We start from the raw sequence: 13,823 nt of genomic DNA on the forward strand, positions 1-13,823 counted from the left end.
TAGACCATCACGTAGCCAACACAACATCTAGACCATCACGTAGCCAACAAAACATCTAGAGCATCATGTAGCCAACAGAACATCTAGACCATCACGTAGCCAACAGAAAATCTAGACCATCACATAGCCAACAGAACACCTAGACCATCACATAGCCAACAGAACATCTAGACCATCACGTATCCAACAAAACATCTAGACCATCACGTAGCCAACAGAACATCTAGACCATCAATTAGTCAACAGAACATCTAGACCATCACGTAGCCAACAGAACACCTAGACCATCACTTAGCCAAAATAACATATATACCATTACGTAGCCAACAGAACACCTAGACCATCACGTAGCCAACAGAACATTTAGACCATCACGTAGCCAACATAACATCTAGACCATCACGTAGCCAACAGAACATCTAGACCAACACGTAGCGAACAGAACATCTAGACATTCACATAGCCAACAGAACATCTAGGTCATCACCTAGCCAACAGAACATCTAGACCATCACGTAACCAACAGAACATCAGACCATCACATAACCAACAGAACATCAGACCATCACGTAGCCAAAATAACATCTAGACCATCACGTAGCCAACATAATATCTAGACTGACACATAGCCAACAGAACGTCTAGACCATCAATTAGCCAACAGAACACCTAGACCATCACTTAGCCAACATAACATCTAGACCATCACGTAGCCAACAGAACATCTAGACCATCACGTAGCCAACAGAACATCTAGACCATCACGAAGCAAACAGAACATCTAGACCATCACGTATCTAACAGAACATCTAAACCATCACGTAGCCAACAGAACATATAGACCATCACATAGCCAACAGAACATCTAGACCATCACATAGCCAACCAAACATCTAGACCATCACAGAGTCAACAGAACATCTAGACCATCATGTAGCCAACAGAACATCTAGACCATCACTTAGACAACAGAATATCTAGACCATCACGTAGCCAACAGAAAATATAGACCATCACGTAGCCAACAGAATATATAAACCAACACGTAGCGAACATAACATCTAGACCATCACGTAACCAACAGAACATCAGACCATCACGTAACCAAAATAATATCAGACCATCACGTAGCCAAAAGAACATCTAGACAATCACGTAGCCAACAGAACATCTAGACTGACACGTAGCCAACAGAACATCCAGACCATCACGTAGCCAACACAACATCTAGACCATCACGTAGCCAACAAAACATCTAGAGCATCATGTAGCCAACAGAACATCTAGATCATCACGTAGCCAACAGAACATATAGACCATCACGTAGCCAACAAAACATCTAGACCATCACATAGCCAACAGAACACCTAGACCATCACATAGCCAACAGAACATCTAGACCATCACGTAGCCAACAAATCATCTAGACCATCACGTAGCCAACAGAACATTTAGACCATCAAGTAGTCAACAGAACATCTAGACCATCACGTAGCCAACAGAACATCTAGACCATCACGTAGCCAAAAGAACATCTAGAACATCACGTAGCCAACATAATATCTAGACCATCACGTAGCCAACAGAACATCTAGACCATCACGTAGTCAACAGAACATCTAGACCATCACGTAGCCAACAGAACACCTAGACCATCACGTAGCCAACAGAACATCTAGACAATCACTTAGCCAACAGAACATCTATACCATCACGTAGCCAACAGAACACCTAGACCATCACGTAGCCAACAGAACATCTAGACCATCACTTAGCCAAAATAACATCTAGACCATCACTTAGCCAACAGAATATATAGACCATCACATAGTCAACAGAACATCTAGACCATCACGTAGCCAACATAACATCTAGACCATCACGTAGCCAACAGAACATCTAGACCATCACGTAGTCAACAGAACATCTAGACCATCACGTAGCCAACAGAACATCTAGACCATCACGTAGCCAACACAACATCTAGACCATCACGTAGCCAACAAAACATCTAAAGCATCATGTAGCCAACAGAACATCTAGACCATCACGTAGCCAACAGAATATATATTAACCAACACGTAGCGAACAGAACATCTAGACCATCACGTAACCAACAGAACATCAGACCATCACGTAACCAAAAGAATATCAGACCATCACGTAGCCAAAAGAACATCTAGACAATCACGTAGCCAGCATAATATCTAGACCGACACGTAGCCATCAGAACATCTAGACCATCACGTAGCCAACAGAACATCTAGACCATCACTTAGCCAAAATAACATCTAGACCATCACTTAGCCAACAGAATATCTAGACCATCACATAGTCAACAGAACATCTAGACCATCACATAGCCAACAGAACATCTAGACCATCACGTAGCCAACATAACATCTAGACCATCACGTAGCCAACAGAACATCTAGACCATCACGTAGTCAACAGAACATCTAGACCATCACGTAGCCAACAGAACATCTAGACCATCACGTAGCCAACACAACATCTAGACCATCACGTAGCCGACAAAACATCTAAAGCATCATGTAGCCAACAGAACATCTAGACCATTACGTAGCCAACAGAACATATAGACCATCACGTAGCCAACAGAAAATCTAGACCATCACATAGCCAACAGAAAAACTAGACCATCACATAGCCAACAGAACATCTAGACCATCAAGTAGCCAACAAAACATCTAGACCATCACGTAGCCAACAGAACATCTAGACCATCAAGTAGTCAACAGAACATCTAGACCATCACGTAGCCAACAAAACATCTAGACCATCACGTAGCCAACAGAACATCTAGACCATCACGTAGCCAACAGAACATCTAGACCATCACGTAGCCAACAGAACATCTAGACCATCACGTAGTCAACAGAACATCTAGACCATCACGTAGCCAACAGAACACATAGACACTCACGTAGCCAACAGAACACCTAGACCATCACTTAGCCAACAGAACATCTAGACCATCACGTAGCCAACAGAACATCTATACCATCACGTAGCCAACAGAACACCTAGACCATCACGTAGCCAACAAAACATCTAGACCATCACGTAGCCAACATAACATCTAGACCATCACGTAGCCAACAGAACATCTAGGTCATCACCTAGCCAACAGAACATATAGGTCATCACCTAGCCAACATAACACCTAGACCATCACTTAGCCAACAGAACACCTAGACCATTTTATAGCCAACAGAACATATACACCATCAAGAAGCAAACAGAACATCTAGACCATCACATAGTCAACTGAACATCTAGACCATCACTTAGCCAACAGAACATCTAGACCATCACGTAGCCAACAGAACATCTAGACCATCACTTAGCCAACAGAATATCTAGACATTCACTTAGCCAACAGAACATCTAGACCATCACGTAGCCAACACAACATCTAGACCATCACGTAGCCAACAAAACATCTAGAGCATCATGTAGCCAACAGAACATCTAGACCATCACGTAGCCAACAGAAAATCTAGACCATCACATAGCCAACAGAACACCTAGACCATCACATAGCAAACAGAACATCTAGACCATCACGTAGCCAACAAAACATCTAGACCATCACGTAGCCAACAGAACATCTAGACCATCAATTAGTCAACAGAACATCTAGACCATCACGTAGCCAACAGAACACCTAGACCATCACTTAGCCAAAAGAACATATATACCATTACGTGGCCAACAGAACACCTAGACCATCACGTAGCCAACAGAACATTTAGACCATCACGTAGCCAACATAACATCTAGACCATCACGTAGCCAACAGAACATCTAGACCAACACGTAGCGAACAGAACATCTAGACATTCACATAGCCAACAGAACATCTAGGTCATCACCTAGCCAACAGAACATCTAGACCATCACGTAACCAACAGAACATCAGACCATCACATAACCAACAGAACATCAGACCATCACGTAGCCAAAATAACATCTAGACCATCACGTAGCCAACATAATATCTAGACTGACACGTAGCCAACAGAACGTCTAGACCATCAATTAGCCAACAGAACACCTAGACCATCACTTAGCCAACATAACATCTAGACCATCACGTAGCCAACAGAACATCTAGACCATCACGTAGCCAACAGAACATCTAGACCATCACGAAGCAAACAGAACATCTAGACCATCACGTATCTAACAGAACATCTAAACCATCACGTAGCCAACAGAACATATAGACCATCACATAGCCAACAGAACATCTAGACCATCACATAGCCAACCAAACATCTAGACCATCACAGAGTCAACAGAACATCTAGACCATCATGTAGCCAACAGAACATCTAGACCATCACTTAGACAACAGAATATCTAGACCATCACGTAGCCAACAGAAAATATAGACCATCACGTAGCCAACAGAATATATAAATCAACACGTAGCGAACATAACATCTAGACCATCACGTAACCAACAGAACATCAGACCATCACGTAACCAAAATAATATCAGACCATCACGTAGCCAAAAGAACATCTAGACAATCACGTAGCCAACAGAACATCTAGACTGACACGTAGCCAACAGAACATCCAGACCATCACGTAGCCAACAGAACATCTAGACCATCACTTAGCCAACACAACATCTAGACCATCACGTAGCCAACAAAACATCTAGAGCATCATGTAGCCAACAGAACATCTAGATCATCACGTAGCCAACAGAACATATAGACCATCACGTAGCCAACAGAAAATCTAGACCATCACATAGCCAACAGAACTCCTAGACATCACATAGCCAACAGAACATCTAGACCATCACGTAGCCAACAAATCATCTAGACCATCACGTAGCCAACAGAACATTTAGACCATCAAGTAGTCAACAGAACATCTAGACCATCACGTAGCCAACAGAACATCTAGACCATCACGTAGCCAACAGAACATCTAGAACATCACGTAGCCAACAGAATATCTAGACCATCACGTAGCCAACAGAACATCTAGACCATCACGAAGCAAACAGAACATCTAGACCATCACGTATCTAACAGAACATCTAAACCATCACGTAGCCAACAGAACATATAGACCATCACATAGCCAACAGAACATCTAGACCATCACATAGCCAACCAAACATCTAGACCATCACAGAGTCAACAGAACATCTAGACCATCATGTAGCCAACAGAACATCTAGACCATCACTTAGACAACAGAATATCTAGACCATCACGTAGCCAACAGAAAATATAGACCATCACGTAGCCAACAGAATATATAAACCAACACGTAGCGAACATAACATCTAGACCATCACGTAACCAACAGAACATCAGACCATCACGTAACCAAAATAATATCAGACCATCACGTAGCCAAAAGAACATCTAGACAATCACGTAGCCAACAGAACATCTAGACTGACACGTAGCCAACAGAACATCCAGACAATCACGTAGCCAACACAACATCTAGACCATCACGTAGCCAACAAAACATCTAGAGCATCATGTAGCCAACAGAACATCTAGATCATCACGTAGCCAACAGAACATATAGACCATCACGTAGCCAACAAAACATCTAGACCATCACATAGCCAACAGAACACCTAGACCATCACATAGCCAACAGAACATCTAGACCATCACGTAGCCAACAAATCATCTAGACCATCACGTAGCCAACAGAACATTTAGACCATCAAGTAGTCAACAGAACATCTAGACCATCACGTAGCCAACAGAACATCTAGACCATCACGTAGCCAAAAGAACATCTAGAACATCACGTAGCCAACATAATATCTAGACCATCACGTAGCCAACAGAACATCTAGACCATCACGTAGTCAACAGAACATCTAGACCATCACGTAGCCAACAGAACACCTAGACCATCACGTAGCCAACAGAACATCTAGACAATCACTTAGCCAACAGAACATCTATACCATCACGTAGCCAACAGAACACCTAGACCATCACGTAGCCAACAGAACATCTAGACCATCACTTAGCCAAAATAACATCTAGACCATCACTTAGCCAACAGAATATATAGACCATCACATAGTCAACAGAACATCTAGACCATCACGTAGCCAACATAACATCTAGACCATCACGTAGCCAACAGAACATCTAGACCATCACGTAGTCAACAGAACATCTAGACCATCACGTAGCCAACAGAACATCTAGACCATCACGTAGCCAACACAACATCTAGACCATCACGTAGCCAACAAAACATCTAAAGCATCATGTAGCCAACAGAACATCTAGACCATCACGTAGCCAACAGAATATATATTAACCAACACGTAGCGAACAGAACATCTAGACCATCACGTAACCAACAGAACATCAGACCATCACGTAACCAAAAGAATATCAGACCATCACGTAGCCAAAAGAACATCTAGACAATCACGTAGCCAGCATAATATCTAGACCGACACGTAGCCATCAGAACATCTAGACCATCACGTAGCCAACAGAACATCTAGACCATCACTTAGCCAAAATAACATCTAGACCATCACTTAGCCAACAGAATATCTAGACCATCACATAGTCAACAGAACATCTAGACCATCACATAGCCAACAGAACATCTAGACCATCACGTAGCCAACATAACATCTAGACCATCACGTAGCCAACAGAACATCTAGACCATCACGTAGTCAACAGAACATCTAGACCATCACGTAGCCAACAGAACATCTAGACCATCACGTAGCCAACACAACATCTAGACCATCACGTAGCCGACAAAACATCTAAAGCATCATGTAGCCAACAGAACATCTAGACCATTACGTAGCCAACAGAACATATAGACCATCACGTAGCCAACAGAAAATCTAGACCATCACATAGCCAACAGAAAAACTAGACCATCACATAGCCAACAGAACATCTAGACCATCAAGTAGCCAACAAAACATCTAGACCATCACGTAGCCAACAGAACATCTAGACCATCAAGTAGTCAACAGAACATCTAGACCATCACGTAGCCAACAAAACATCTAGACCATCACGTAGCCAACAGAACATCTAGACCATCACGTAGCCAACAGAACATCTAGACCATCACGTAGCCAACAGAACATCTAGACCATCACGTAGTCAACAGAACATCTAGACCATCACGTAGCCAACAGAACACATAGACACTCACGTAGCCAACAGAACACCTAGACCATCACTTAGCCAACAGAACATCTAGACCATCACGTAGCCAAGAGAACATCTATACCATCACGTAGCCAACAGAACACCTAGACCATCACGTAGCCAACAAAACATCTAGACCATCACGTAGCCAACATAACATCTAGACCATCACGTAGCCAACAGAACATCTAGGTCATCACCTAGCCAACAGAACATATAGGTCATCACCTAGCCAACATAACACCTAGACCATCACTTAGCCAACAGAACACCTAGACCATTTTATAGCCAACAGAACATATACACCATCAAGAAGCAAACAGAACATCTAGACCATCACATAGTCAACTGAACATCTAGACCATCACTTAGCCAACAGAACATCTAGACCATCACGTAGCCAACAGAACATCTAGACCATCACTTAGCCAACAGAATATCTAGACATTCACTTAGCCAACAGAACATCTAGACCATCACGTAGCCAACACAACATCTAGACCATCACGTAGCCAACAAAACATCTAGAGCATCATGTAGCCAACAGAACATCTAGACCATCACGTAGCCAACAGAAAATCTAGACCATCACATAGCCAACAGAACACCTAGACCATCACATAGCCAACAGAACATCTAGACCATCACGTAGCCAACAAAACATCTAGACCATCACGTAGCCAACAGAACATCTAGACCATCAATTAGTCAACAGAACATCTAGACCATCACGTAGCCAACAGAACACCTAGACCATCACTTAGCCAAAAGAACATATATACCATTACGTGGCCAACAGAACACCTAGACCATCACGTAGCCAACAGAACATTTAGACCATCACGTAGCCAACATAACATCTAGACCATCACGTAGCCAACAGAACATCTAGACCAACACGTAGCGAACAGAACATCTAGACATTCACATAGCCAACAGAACATCTAGGTCATCACCTAGCCAACAGAACATCTAGACCATCACGTAACCAACAGAACATCAGACCATCACATAACCAACAGAACATCAGACCATCACGTAGCCAAAATAACATCTAGACCATCACGTAGCCAACATAATATCTAGACTGACACGTAGCCAACAGAACGTCTAGACCATCAATTAGCCAACAGAACACCTAGACCATCACTTAGCCAACATAACATCTAGACCATCACGTAGCCAACAGAACATCTAGACCATCACGTAGCCAACAGAACATCTAGACCATCACGAAGCAAACAGAACATCTAGACCATCACGTATCTAACAGAACATCTAAACCATCACGTAGCCAACAGAACATATAGACCATCACATAGCCAACAGAACATCTAGACCATCACATAGCCAACCAAACATCTAGACCATCACAGAGTCAACAGAACATCTAGACCATCATGTAGCCAACAGAACATCTAGACCATCACTTAGACAACAGAATATCTAGACCATCACGTAGCCAACAGAAAATATAGACCATCACGTAGCCAACAGAATATATAAATCAACACGTAGCGAACATAACATCTAGACCATCACGTAACCAACAGAACATCAGACCATCACGTAACCAAAATAATATCAGACCATCACGTAGCCAAAAGAACATCTAGACAATCACGTAGCCAACAGAACATCTAGACTGACACGTAGCCAACAGAACATCCAGACCATCACGTAGCCAACAGAACATCTAGACCATCACTTAGCCAACACAACATCTAGACCATCACGTAGCCAACAAAACATCTAGAGCATCATGTAGCCAACAGAACATCTAGATCATCACGTAGCCAACAGAACATATAGACCATCACGTAGCCAACAGAAAATCTAGACCATCACATAGCCAACAGAACTCCTAGACCATCACATAGCCAACAGAACATCTAGACCATCACGTAGCCAACAAATCATCTAGACCATCACGTAGCCAACAGAACATTTAGACCATCAAGTAGTCAACAGAACATCTAGACCATCACGTAGCCAACAGAACATCTAGACCATCACGTAGCCAACAGAACATCTAGAACATCACGTAGCCAACAGAATATCTAGACCATCACGTAGCCAACAGAACATCTAGACCATCACGTAGTCAACAGAACATCTAGACCATCACGTAGCCAACAGAACACCTAGACCATCACGTAGCCAACAGAACATCTAGACAATCACTTAGCCAACAGAACATCTATACCATCACGTAGCCAACAGAACACCTAGACCATCACGTAGCCAACAGCACATCTAGACCATCACGTAGCCAACATAACATCTAGACCATCACGTAGCCAACAGAACATCTAGACCAACACGTAGCCAACAGAACATCTAGACATTCACATAGCCAACAGAACATCTAGGTCATCACCTAGCCAACAGAACATCTAGACCATCACGTAACCAACAGAACATCAGACCATCACGTAACCAACAGACCATCAGACCATCACGTAGCCAAAATAACATCTAGACCATCACGTAGCCAACTTAATATCTAGACTGACATGTAGCCAACAGAACATCTAGACCATCAATTAGCCAACAGAACACCTAGACCATCACTTAGCCAACATAACATCTAGACCATCACGTAGCCAACAGAACATCTAGACCATCACGTAGCCAACAGAACATATAGACCATCACGTAGCCAACAGAACATCTAGACCATCACATAGCCAACATAACATCTAATCCATCACGTAGCAAACAGAACATCTAACCATCACGTAGCCAACACAAAATCTAGACCATCACGTATCCAACAGAACACCTAGTCCATCATGTAGCCAACAGAACATCTAGACCATCACATAGCCAACAGAACATCTAAACCATCACGTAGCCAACAGAACATCTAGACCATCACATAGCCAACAGAACATCTAGACCATCATGTAGCCAACAGAACATCTAGGCCATCACTTAGACAACAGAATATCTAGACCATCACGTAGCCAACAGAAAATATAGACCATCACGTAGCCAACAGAATATATAAACCAACACGTAGCGAACAGAACATCTAGACCATCACGTAACCAACAGAACATCATACCATCACGTAACCAAAAGAATATCAGACCATCACGTAGCCAAAAGAACATCTAGACAATCATGTAGCCAACATAATATCTAGACTGACAAGTAGCCAACAGAACATCTAGACCATCACGTAGCCAACAGAACATCTAGACCATCACTTAGCCATAATAACATCTAGACCATCACTTAGCCAACAGAATATCTACACCATCACTTAGCCAAAATAACATCTAGACCATCACGTAGCCAACAGAACATCTAGACCGTCACATAGCCAACAGAACACCTAGACCATCACTTTGCCAAAATAACATCTAGACCATCACATAGCCAACCAAACATCTAGACCATCACGGAGTCAACAGAACATCTAGACCATCATGAATCCAACAGAACATCTAGACCATCACGTAGCCAACAGAACATCTAGACCATCACGTAGCCAACAGAACATCTAAACCATCTGTAGCCAACAGAACATCTAACCATCACGTAGCCAACACAACATCTAGACCATCAAGTAGCCAACAGAACATCTAGACCATCACGTAGCCAACATAACATCTAGACCATCACGTAGCCAACAGAACATTTAGACCAACACGTAGCCAACAGAACATCTAGACATTCACATAGCCAACAGAACATCTAGACCATCACGTAGCCAACAGAACATCTAGACCATCACGTAGCCAACAGAACATCTAAACCATCTGTAGCCAACAGAACATCTAACCATCACGTAGCCAACACCACGTCTAGACCATCAATTAGCCAACAGAACACCTAGACCATCACTTAGCCAACATAACATCTAGACCATCACGTAGCCAACAGAACATCTAGACCATCACGTAGCCAACAGAACATCTAGACCATCACGTAGCAAACAGAACATCTAGACCATCACATAGCCAACATAACATCTAAACCATCACGTAGCCAACAGAACATCTAACCATCACGTAGCCAACACAAAATCTAGACCATCACGTATCTAACAGAACATCTAAACCATCACGTAGCCAACAGAACATATAGACCATCACATAGCCAACAGAACATCTAGACCATCACATAGCCAACCAAACATCTAGACCATCACAGAGTCAACAGAACATCTAGACCATCATGTAGCCAACAGAACATCTAAACCATCACGTAGCCAACAGAACATCTAACCATCACGTAGCCAACACAAAATCTAGACCATCACGTATCTAACAGAACATCTAAACCATCACGTAGCCAACAGAACATATAGACCATCACATAGCCAACAGAACATCTAACCATCACGTAGCCAACACAAAATCTAGACCATCACGTATCCAACAGAACACCTAGTCCATCATGTAGCCAACAGAACATCTAGACCATCACATAGCCAACAGAACATCTAAACCATCACGTAGCCAACAGAACATCTAGACCATCACATAGCCAACAGAACATCTAGACCATCACATAGCCAACCAAACATCTAGACCATCACAGAGTCAACAGAACATCTAGACCATCATGTAGCCAACAGAACATCTAGGCCATCACTTAGACAACAGAATATCTAGACCATCACGTAGCCAACAGAAAATATAGACCATCACGTAGCCAACAGAATATATAAACCAACACGTAGCGAACAGAACATCTAGACCATCACGTAACCAACAGAACATCAGACCATCACGTAACCAAAAGAATATCAGACCATCACGTAGCCAAAAGAACATCTAGACAATCATGTAGCCAACATAATATCTAGACTGACAAGTAGCCAACAGAACATCTAGACCATCACGTAGCCAACAGAAAATCTAGACCATCACTTAGCCATAATAACATCTAGACCATCACTTAGCCAACAGAATATCTACACCATCACTTAGCCAAAATAACATCTAGACCATCAAGTAGCCAACAGAACATCTAGACCGTCACATAGCCAACAGAACACCTAGACCATCACTTTGCCAAAATAACATCTAGACCATCACATAGCCAACCAAACATCTAGACCATCACGGAGTCAACAGAACATCTAGACCATCATGAATCCAACAGAACATCTAGACCATCACGTAGCCAACAGAACATCTAGACCATCACGTAGCCAACAGAACATCTAAACCATCTGTAGCCAACAGAACATCTAACCATCACGTAGCCAACACAACATCTAGACCATCACGTAGCCAACAGAACATCTAGACCATCACGTAGCCAACATAACATCTAGACCATCACGTAGCCAACAGAACATTTAGACCAACACGTAGCCAACAGAACATCTAGACATTCACATAGCCAACAGAACATCTAGGTCATCACCTAGCCAACAGAACATCTAGACCATCACGTAACCAACAGAACATCAGACCATCACGTAACCAACAGAACATCAGACCATCACATAGCCAAAATAACATCTAGACCATCACGTAGCCAACATAATATCTAGACTGACATGTAGCCAACAGAACATCTAGACCATCAATTAGCCAACAGAACACCTAGACCATCACTTAGCCAACATAACATCTAGACCATCACGTAGCCAACAGAACATCTAGACCTTCACGTAGCCAACAGAACATATAGACCATCACGTAGCCAACAGAACATCTAGACCATCACATAGCCAACATAACATCTAAACCATCACGTAGCAAACAGAACATCTAACCATCACATAGCCAACACAAAATCTAGACCATCACGTATCCAACAGAACACCTAGTCCATCATGTAGCCAACAGAACATCTAGACCATCACATAGCCAACAGAACATCTAAACCATCACGTAGCCAACAGAACATCTAGACCATCACATAGCCAACAGAACATCTAGACCATCACATAGCCAACCAAACATCTAGACCATCACAGAGTCAACAGAACATCTAGACCATCATGTAGCCAACAGAACATCTAGGCCATCACTTAGACAACAGAATATCTAGACCATCACGTAGCCAACAGAAAATATAGACCATCACGTAGCCAACAGAATATATAAACCAACACGTAGCGAACAGAACATCTAGAACATCACGTAACCAACAGAACATCAGACCATCACGTAACCAAAAGAATATCAGACCATCACGTAGCCAAAAGAACATATAGACAATCATGTAGCCAACATAATATCTAGACTGACAAGTAGCCAACAGAACATCTAGACCATCACGTAGCCAACAGAACATCTAGACCATCACTTAGCCATAATAACATCTATACCATCACTTAGCCAACAGAATATCTACACCATCACTTAGCCAAAATAACATCTAGACCATCACGTAGCCAACAGAACATCTAGACCGTCACATAGCCAACAGAACACCTAGACCATCACTTTGCCAAAATAACATCTAGACCATCACATAGCCAACCAAACATCTAGACCATCACGGAGTCAACAGAACATCTAGACCATCATGAATCCAACAGAACATCTAGACCATCACGTAGCCAACAGAACATTTAGACCATCACGTAGCCAACAGAACATCTAAACCATCTGTAGCCAACAGAACATC

The sequence above is a fragment of the Coregonus lavaretus genome, assembly GCF_964263955.1.
Source record: "Coregonus lavaretus genome assembly, contig: HAP1_SCAFFOLD_3057, whole genome shotgun sequence".
Taxonomy (NCBI): domain Eukaryota; kingdom Metazoa; phylum Chordata; class Actinopteri; order Salmoniformes; family Salmonidae; genus Coregonus; species Coregonus lavaretus.